This window comes from Glycine max, chromosome 18 (genome assembly GCF_000004515.6).
Source record: "Glycine max cultivar Williams 82 chromosome 18, Glycine_max_v4.0, whole genome shotgun sequence".
In the NCBI taxonomy this organism is placed as follows: domain Eukaryota; kingdom Viridiplantae; phylum Streptophyta; class Magnoliopsida; order Fabales; family Fabaceae; genus Glycine; species Glycine max.
In genome coordinates, this window is record NC_038254.2 from 26,948,396 (window position 1) to 26,957,907 (window position 9,512).

A 9,512-nucleotide genomic window follows, 5' to 3' on the forward strand; every position below is an offset into this window, starting at 1 on the left:
GAATGCCCTGCACGAATCCCAAGGCAGCTATTTAAAAAGAGTCACTCAAAGTCACTGGGCCCTATTACAATACTCTGGCCCAAAACGAAATAAACACTGAACAACATAAAATAAAATTGCGAAATTTCCTAATTAGAAATTAACTAAGGTAAGCGTTGCTTTATTTGCCCTCTTCAAGTCCACAACCAAAATCCGGATTAAGCCCAATGTTTCATTAATTCCTGAAATTAGATTAAAAACATCAAATTAGCTAAATGAGCCCAAATAATAAAACTGCCTAATTAATTGACAATTAAGACCAATCAATAATTAAAATGGTGCAAAAAGGGTTTAGAAAATAGAAGAAAATGATGGCACATCAAAACCCCCCATACTTAGCCTTTTGCACTCCTGGGCAAAATGAAACAAAGAACAAAATCCAAGGATATCGAAGGGAGACAAACAAAAACATTCACATATTTCTCAATGAACATCAAGGAATGAAAGGAATGGGTAACATCTAACATAAGGAGATCCAAAAAGTCAAGACATTCATGAAAATCATCCAAGCAACCCAATCATGGCAAAATAGTTAATCAGCTCAAGAATGAAAAGTGATAAAGCCTCACAAGATATACACTCTATCTTTCAAGTGTCTAGGCTACTATTTACCCTCAAAGCACCCATGAAAGCAAACACCACATAAACTTGGCAAGATTCTAAAATTGACAATCAACCCATAAACACAAGCACATGAGGATCAAAAGGTCTTTTAAGGTTGTAATGGGGCCAAGGACAAGGTATGGAGAAATATGGAATAAGTGGCTAAATCCCAAAGGAATAGAGGAGCAAAGGGGAATAAGTGCAAATTAAGAAAAAAAATAAGAAAATAAAAAGAAGTAAAGATAAAAATTAAACATGAAGAGTAGAACCAAGAGTTTCATCATTCTTGTGCCATTTAAGATCTTATTCACTCAACTTTATTGCTTTTCTTTTTCTTTTTCGAATTTTTTTTTTTTTTTACTCTTTAGCCTTTGAGAAACAGCATTTCATTCAGCATGTCCACATTTAACCAATATACAATGTACATCAAGTATGGCCCAAAATACATCATGAAGCATAGCCAACAAAACAAGTTGTCCAATGAAACAAAAACCCCCCACACTTATTCCCAAAACAATTCCAAAGCTCCAAAATTCCTTAAGGATATGGTAATATCATGGTTTTTCACTTAAGGCTTGTAGTGAGCTTCAAAACAAGGAAAGGGAAACAAGGCTCAAAAGGGCTATCAAAGGAATTAATTCAAGGTAAGTCCATTTGGCTAGAAGCTTATAAGAACAAAATTGCCTTAATCATTTCCAAATATGCATGTGAATTAGGACGCATCAACAAGAATCAAGCCAAGGCTATTGTGCAAGCAATCAATGGGGCAAAACACACCAAATGATTATAATGATGGATGGCTCAAATTCTCACAAAGGTAAAATCATCACTTTCAAATTGAGCTTTCAAAACTATCATGACATGTAGAGAAGAATCAAGGATTTCAAGTCACAAAATGTCAAGAACTTTTATTTTCAAAACAATTACCCATTTCTTGAACATATCCTATAATTCAAAGAAAAACATGTAAAGTCGTACGTGCACATGAAATTGACCCAAAATATTAAACTGAAAATCTGACGAAACTAACAACATTAACAAATTAACACAACTAACAAATTAACAAAACCAACAAAACTAGCAAAACCAAAGAACACTCCCCCTCCATACTTAAACAACACATTGTCCTCATGTAGCACAATTAAAAGATTAAAAACAATTAAATCATCAAAGAGAATCAGACAAGTGTAATAAAAGCAAAGAAGGAGATAGGAAAATAAAAACTCCCTAAGTCATGGTGGAGGAAGAGTAGGGTGGAGTAAGGAAGTCTCTTCCACCACTACGTCCACTAAAGAAGGGTTCGTGAGGAATGGCTTAAGTCGATGTCCATTGACCTTGAAGCTCTTGTTTGTGGAGTCGCTTTTGATCTCAACTGTACCATAAGGAAAAACATTAGTAACAACAAAAGGACCAATCCACTTAGACCTCAACTTACCACTCTTGAGTCCAAGCCTAGAATTATACAATAACACTTTTTGCCCAACCACGGAGTCTTTTTTAACTATCATGCTATCATGGAACTTCTTGGTCTTTTCTTTGTAGAACTTGGCATTCTGGTAGGCTTCTAGGCGGATTTCATCTAACTCACTCAGTTGCAACTTCCTTTCCTCGCCAGCTTGATCCATAGAGAAGTTGCAAGTCTTCACTGCCCAATATGCTTTGTGCTCAATTTCCACTGGAAGATGACATGCCTTTCCAAAGACAACCCGATAAGGAGACATTCCTATGGGTGCTTTGTAGGCAGTCCGATGTGCCCAGAGAGCATCATCAAGCCTGGTACTCCAGTCTTTCCTGCTTGGCTGCACAATCTTCTCTAGAATTCTCTTGATTTCCCTGTTAGAAATTTCTGCCTGTCCATTAGTCTGGGGGTGGTATGGTGTGGATACCCTGTGTACCACCCCGTACTTTTTAAGCAGGGCATGCATTGTCCTGTTGCAAAAATGGGTTCCTTGATCACTAACAATTGCTTTAGGTACTCCAAACCTGCAAAACAGATTAGACCTGACAAAGTCTGCGACAACTTTAGCATCATTAGTTCTAGTGGGCTTGGCTTCCACCCATTTTGAAACATAATCAACTGCAAGGAGAATATAAACATAACCAAAAGAGACAGGAAAAGGACCCATGAAATCTATACCCCAGTCATCAAACACCTCACAGAATAGCATAGGTTGCTGAGGCATTTGTTGTCCCCATGTAAGTGTATTTCCTGCTCTCTGACACTGCTCACAAGTGCTGCAGATCTTCCACGCATCTTTAAAGATGGTGGGCCAATAAAAACCACAATCAAGCACTTTGCGAGCTGTCCTTTGAACACCCAGATGATCTCCCGGTGCGGAAGAATGACAGAACTGCAGGACTGAGTCAGTCTCATGATCTGGAATGCACCGTCTAATGACCTGATTACTGCACAATTTCCACAAGTAGGGGTCATCCCAAATAAAATGCTTAGCATCACTTTTAATCTTATCTTTTTGGGCCTTAGATGCTAAGGGAGGAAAAACAGAGGCAACTAAATAATTGACAATGTTAGCAAATCAGGGAGTAGAAAGAGAGTCAGAAATACTATACAATATATACAAATGATCATCCGGGAAATCATCCCGAATAGGTGAATCTGCATCAGAGACACGTTCGATCCGACTCAAATGATCAGCAACTAGATTTTGTGCTCCGCTCCTATCACGGATCTCCAAGTCAAACTCTTGGAGCCAGAGCATCCATCGGATCAACCTAGGCTTAGAATTAGCCTTCTTCAACAAGTACTTTAGAGCTGCATGGTCAGTATAAACAATAATGCGAGTACCAAGAAAATAAGATCGAAATTTTTCAAGAGCAAAAACTATGGCTAGAAGCTCTTTCTCAGTAGTAGTATAATTTGCTTGGGCAGCATCTAAAGTCCTAGAAGCATAATATATCACCCTGGGCAATTTATCAATTTTCTGAGCAAGGACAGCCCCCAATGCATAATTTGATGCATCACACATAAGCTCAAAAGGGGCTGTCCAATCGGGTGCCTGGATGATGGGGGTGGTAGTCAACGCTCTTTTGAGGCAATCAAAAGCCTCTTTGCATCTGTCATTAAAGTCAAACTCCACCTCCTTTTGCAACAAGTTGGACAGTGGAAGGGCTACTTTGCTAAAATCCCTTATAAAGCGCCTGTAGAATCCTGCATGACCAAGAAAAGATCGCACCTCTCGCACACAAGAGGGGTAAGACAATTGTGAAATAACAGAAATTTTTGTAGGATCTACTTCAATATCCTTATTGGAAATAATGTGGCCTAAAACTATACCTTGCTCAACCATAAAATGACATTTTTCAAAATTTAGAACAAGGTTAGTTTCAATGCATCTATTCAAAACTTTTTCCAAACTATTCAAACAACCATCAAAAGAGGATCCATATACAGTGAAATCATCCATAAACACCTCTATGCAATTTTCTAAAAAATCACTGAAAATACTAATCATGCACCGCTGGAAGGTACCAGGGGCATTGCACAGGCCGAAAGGCATCCTCCTATAAGCAAAAGTGCCGTAGGGGCAGGTGAATGTGGTCTTTTCCTGATCCTCAGGAGCAATAGTAATTTGCATATAACCAGAAAAATCATCAAGGAAACAGTAGTGGGATTTACCTGCCAGGCGTTCAAGCATCTGGTCAATGAATGGCAGGGGAAAATGGTCCTTTTTGGTAACCTGGTTCAGCCTCCTATAGTCAATGCAGACTCTCCAACTGTTCTGCACCCGAGTAGGAATCAACTCCTCCTTCTCATTTCTGATCACTGTGAGGCCAGTCTTTTTCGGGACTACCTGGACGGGACTCACCCATTGGCTGTCGGAGATAGGATAAATGATTCCAGCTTGCAAAAGCTTGGTTATCTCCTTCTTCACTACATCAAGAACCACCGGGTTGAGTCTTCTCTGTGGCTGTCTTACTGGTTTAGCTCCATCCTCTAAATTTATTCGATGCATACATGTGGATGGGCTAATACCAGGAATGTCTGCCAGGGTCCAGCCTATAGCCTTCTTATGCTTCTTGAGAACTGACAACAACTTTTCCTCTTGCTCATCAGCAAGGGAGGCAGATATAATCACTGGAAAACTCTTGCTATCATCCAAGTAAGCGTATTTTAAATTTGATGGCAGAGGCTTCAATTCTGGTGTGGTCGGCTGGACAGTGGTAGAAGGAGATGATTTCTCAGCCTTTACCTCATAAAGAAAGTCAGAGGTATGTGTACTTCCTGAAACATGGTTAGTCCTATCTGACTCTATAAAATCAATCTCAAGAGGTAAAACACCACCACCAGGCATGCAATCAATATCACTCTCAGATTCACTCTCAGCATCAAATTCAGACATATGATCAAGTACAATTTCAGACTCAATGCATGAAGAGTGAGAGGCATGCAGATTAGAATAAAGATCAGTCATGTATTCATCAACAACATGGTCAATTATTTCAGCACGAAATACAGAAAGATCTTTAGATGGGTATTTCATAGCATCCTGAATATTAAAATGAACAGTTATATCACCAAACTCCATGGACAGTGTGCCTGCATAAACATCTATCTTAGTTCTAGCAGTTTTCATAAAGGGTCTGCCTAGAATGATGGGAACTGATCCTTGAGAAAATCCATCTTCCATATTCAAGATATAAAAATCAACAGGGAAAATCAGTTCACCAACTCTAACTAAGACATCTTCTATGAAACCAACAGGATAGGCAACACTTCTATTAGCTAAATGAATTACCACATCAGTTGACTGCAAGGGACCTAGAGATAGAGAATTAAAAATTGACAGAGGCATAACACTAACAGAGGCTCCTAAATCTAGCATGGCATTGTCAAACTTACTATTCCCTATAATACAAGGTATGCTGAATGTACCTGGATCTTTGCATTTTTCAGGAATTTGAGGAACAGATTTACCAATCAATGCGGAGACATTTCTGCCCATGCTAATTCGTTCACTTCCTTTAAGCTTCCGCTTATTAGTGCACAGCTCCTTCAAGAATTTGGCATATCTTGGAATTTGCTTTATTGCATCCAACAGAGGTATGTTTACCTCTACTTTTCTAAACGTTTCCAAGATCTCTTTCTCTGCCTCTTCCATTTTTTTGTTGGAAACTGCTCTTGGAGGGAATGGAAGAAGGGGAATGTGCTGCTTCTGCAAATCAGAATTACCTGTGGAAGAAGATTCACCTGCACGGAAATTGTTAGGTAGATTTTTGTCATCACCTTTTTCTGGAATAGAGTGAAGTTTGGCAGGTTCATTTGCAGATGAGGAAGGTGCTACGGGTTGAGGTCCTTGACACTGCTTTCCCGACCTCAATGAAATGGCACTGACATTTTTGGGATTTTGGACAGCTTGAGAAGGCAGCTTGTCAGAATTCTGGGACTGTTGTTGATTCAATTGGGTAGCTAATTGTCCCATCTGATTGGTTAAGCTCTGAATGGAGGCTCTGGTCTCTTGCTGAAACTGCATAGTCATTTTCCTCACAAGTTCTTCGAGGGAAGGTTGTGGAGGGGCCTCAACTGTTGGCTGTTTCTGGGGTTGTTGCTGTTGTTGGATTGGTGGAGGAATGTATGGTCTGCTTGGGCCAGCAGCATTTTGGAAGGAAGGAGCAGGCTGCTGTTGTTGTTGCTGAGGGCTGGACCATCTGAGGTTAGGGTGATTCCTCCATCCAGGGTTGTACCTGTTGCTGGAAAGGTCATAATTGCTCTGCTGTGGTTGATTTTGCTGCTGAGGTTGAGGAGGTCTATTGTAAATATTTGCAGCATAAGCTTCAGGCTGCTCAATTGCTCCAGGTTGCTGCATGGAAGGGCAAAGGTCTGTATGGTGGTCAGCAGAGGAGCACAAACCACAAACCCTTGCGACAGGTACAGATTTCTGATTCAAAGCCAGCTGGGTTACCAAGTTGACCAACGCATCCAGTTTGCCTTCAAGCTTCTTAGTTTCAGATGATGCAGATGGGTTTGTAGCTACCTCATGCACTCCTCTAATGACTATGGCATCATTTCTGGTGCTAAACTGCTGGGAGTTGGAGGCCATCTTCTCAATTAAATTTCTGGCTTCAGCAGGAGTCATGTCTCCAAGGGCTCCACCACTGGCAGCATCTATCATACTTCTCTCCATATTACTGAGTCCTTCATAAAAATATTGGAGAAGAAGCTGTTCTAAAATCTGATGGTGGGGGCAACTGGCACATAGTTTCTTAAATCTCTCCCAATACTCATACAGGCTCTCTCCACTGAGTTGTCTAATACCTGAGATATCCTTCCTGATGGCTGTGGTCCTGGAAGCAGGGAAAATTTTTTCTAAGAATACTCTCTTAAGGTCATCCCTGCTCGTGATGGACCTTGGAGCAAGGTAATACAGCCAGTCCTTTGCCACTCCCTCTAATGAATGAGGAAAAGCCTTCAGAAATATGTGATCCTCTTGGACATCTGGGGGTTTCATGGTGGAGCAGACAATGTGAAATTCTTTCAAATGTTTGTGCGGGTCTTCACCTGCAAGGCCATGAAACTTTGGAAGCAAATGAATCAGTCCAGTTTTAAGAACATATGGGACATCCTCATCAGGGTATTGGATGCACAAGCTTTCATAGGTGAAATCAGGTGCAGCCATTTCCCTTAGAGTCCTCTCACGAGGTGGAGGTTGTGCCATGTTCTCAGAATGTGCAAAATCAGAATGCTCAGAATCAGAATGCTCAAAATTATAATGCTCAAGATCAGGATGTTCAAAATCACCAATAACAGAATGCACAGATTCACCAGTTATGGAATGCTCAGAATGATCAAAAGGTATAAAATGATGCCTAACTAATCTATGAAATGTCCTATCTATCTCAGGATCAAAGGGTTGTAAGTCAGATGGATTGCCTCTAGTCATACACTACATTCAGGATGCACACAACTAGTTGCCTTGTCATGTAAATAAAGGTGTAGGTTTGAACTACAGCTACCCTCAAATGATATCCAAATGACTTGAAATTTTGTGAGCAACCTTATAAAATGATGAGAAGATAGCACAAAAAATTTCAGACAAAAATTCAAAGTCTAACTATGAAAGCTAAAATTGGTAGGTTAAGAAAAATAAGTGAATAAAACTTGAAAAATAAAAAACTTTTGACAGAATCGCTTTTTTTGGACGATGGAGACCTTAGCCGGCCTACGGCCAGCTGCCACAGCGTAGGAAATTTTTTTCTACCCCAAATGCATATATAATAATTGCGATTCTGATAACCGGAGCAAAAGTTATGGCCGTTTGAAGTTTTGACAAACACAAAATTTGCTAGTTTTTTGGAACTTTCAAATCTGACCAAACTAAAGGCTCTAGCTATTTTTCCCACAAAATATGGATTAAAAGAAGTTACCACAAAAAAATTCAGCCAAAAATAACAACCCTAGCTACTAAAACAAAAAATCCCAAATAATTTAGCATGGGTGGTCGCTAAAATCCGTCTCTAATTGATTTCTACTACTACTCTGTTTTTCCGCAAGCTGATTTCTACTACTACTCTGTTTTCAAGCACAATCTTCACAGCAAAACACCCAAGACTGAAACAGGGGAAACGCTTAATGGGAAAACTGAAACAGAACACACATTAAACAAAATACCAGGACACTAAACAACACTAACACACATACTAACACAATACTAACAATTAAACATAAAACACGAAAGGATTAAACACACAACACTAGCTAAATTGATCGAGGCCGTACCCGAATCAAATAAACATGAAAATGCAGTAACTAGGAAGTGATCCTAGGTCGTTTCCCAACGAGCATTGACAAGCCAAATGTTCATAATATACTTGCAGTAACAGTAACGATGGGGGGGGGGGGTTTGGTTGTTTGGTAATTAAAGAGCAGAACAAATAAAATGGAATACGAAACTACTAATATTAAAAACGGGTTGTTTCCTCTGATTCAGAAGCCACTCTCTTATCCTGGGTTATGGAGAATTCGTCCCTAACAGTCAACCACTTAATCCAACCCTATTTCAATTTACTAAGCGAAAATCAACTTAGGGTTTTCAATACGTGATTAGGCACCACATACACCAGTTAGCCCTTCGTCCATTAAGCATGAACGCAAGTTAGGCTCAGAGGCAATTAATCGAACACGAAGCGTGCACTGATTAATATTCACGAAATTGGGATAACTGGTGAAGGGAAAACTGCCAGGAAACCACATTACAAACGAAACCTCAAAGAGAGTTGGGCTTCGTCCTCAAAAGGAAACAACACCAGAAAATCTAGCCTTCCATGGATTCAAACAGAAAACGCAAATGAAACATGAAGCAGAAACGTAAATGAACAAGAACGTAAATGAACAGAAACGTAAATGAACAGAAACGTAAATGAACAGAAACGTAAATGAACAAAAACGTAAATGAAAGTAGAAGAAGAAGCAAGAATGAACTCGTAATTAGAAGCAGAAAACGGAAATTTGCATTAAGAACGAAAACTGTAACAAGGGAACAGAAAAACGTGAAAACCTAAAACCAAAGCTCTGAATAATGAAAATAGCATAGCAGAATAGAATGCCCTGCACGAATCCCAAGGCAGCTATTTAAAAAGAGTCACTCAAAGTCACTGGGCCTTATTACAATACTCTGGCCCAAAACGAAATAAACACTGAACAACATAAAATAAAATTGCGAAATTTCCTAATTAGAAATTAACTAAGGTAAGCGCTGCTTTATTTGCCCTCTTCAAGTCCACAACCAAAATCCGGATTAAGCCCAATGTTTCATTAATTCCTGAAATTAGATTAAAAACATCAAATTAGCTAAATGAGCCCAAATAATTAAACTGCCTAATTAATTGACAATTAAGACCAATCAATAATTAAA

General features: G+C 39.4%; 1 non-coding gene across 1 annotated transcript; it reads left to right on the forward strand.

Annotated features, from left to right (window-relative positions):
• Nucleotides 1–6,831: 6,831 nt before the first annotated feature.
• On the forward strand, nt 6,832–6,938 carry LOC113000328 (small nucleolar RNA R71). The gene has a single exon (XR_003265618.1). It is a non-coding gene; the product is annotated as a small nucleolar RNA R71 (small nucleolar RNA).
• The last annotated feature ends 2,574 nt before the right edge of the window (nt 6,939–9,512 follow it).